Raw genomic sequence first — 1,146 nt, forward strand, 5'->3', positions numbered from 1 at the left:
TTACATGAAAGCTTCATTTTTGGGTCAAATTTTTGAGCGAGTGAACCGCTTTCAAAAGTTCCTTAACTGACTTCCTGGGATCATAAAGAAGATTATACAACATAAAATAACAATGAAATAACTTTTTGAGGTCTATAACCAATCCAATGAAGGAAAAGAGCTTAGCTGCAGACCGTAGATGGAATGTCAAAAGTTTCTGAAAGCGAGTGCGACCAAACCGCGGCGACCTAACAAATTTTAATTCAGAAAGGTAATATTTTGTATACCACTTACAGGGCATGCACCCGTGGAGGAAAGAGTACAATGGAGAGGGCAAGTAAAGCCAAGAAAGACTTTTATTAATTATATGTCACTTTGATATAAACATTCCTATTTTTACGATTTAGGAATTGAAGATGGTCATCCGTAGCGAATTTGGGATGTTAATTAAGTATTTTTTTTATCGAAAACGTGTATTTAGTTCATATCGCTGCTTTGCTTGAATATTATGCCACATCTGGCAAAAGAAATTTTTTTTAGATGTTTTCCATAGATTGTACCTTAGACTGAGGTGACGTTGCGACAACTCTACTCACTTAAGGACAGTCTGTAGGACAACTTCAGTGAGAAACAAATCCTAAGGAACGGCAATATCTTTGAAATATGTCCAATTGAAAAATAAATCGAAAGCTTTTTTTTTTTGTTTTTTGTGAGATGTGCCCCTATTCAAGCAAAACAGCGGTGTGTTAATGGGTAATGTTCATTACATCATGAAAACAATCATGTATTGGCTGTACCGTTGTATGAAAGCTAGTCAGTAGAATAAATTGTTTTTGCGCCATGTTTATGGATTGTTTTTTTTTCCTTTTTCATAATTTCTATCCTTATGAAGACATAAATTTTATTTGAGAAATACTGATATATCTTGAAATTCTTTTGATTAATAGTAAAGTTTGGTCGTAATTTCGTATTTTTATTGTTATTGTTTATTATGTATTGATACTCTGTTGCGATACAGTTTGGTTATCTCTCTCTCAACCCAAACAGCCCTGATAAAGCTCTATAAAGTGGGCGAAACATCAGCAAATATACACTCGTTAACTATTTTTTCTTTTGACCGCATCCCTCACCATCTTCTTCATAATTTGAAATAATACTGTCAATCAT

This window comes from Halyomorpha halys, unplaced genomic scaffold, assembly GCF_000696795.3.
Source record: "Halyomorpha halys isolate HHAL.00 unplaced genomic scaffold, Hhal_1.1 Scaffold71.1, whole genome shotgun sequence".
Lineage (NCBI taxonomy): Eukaryota > Metazoa > Arthropoda > Insecta > Hemiptera > Pentatomidae > Halyomorpha > Halyomorpha halys.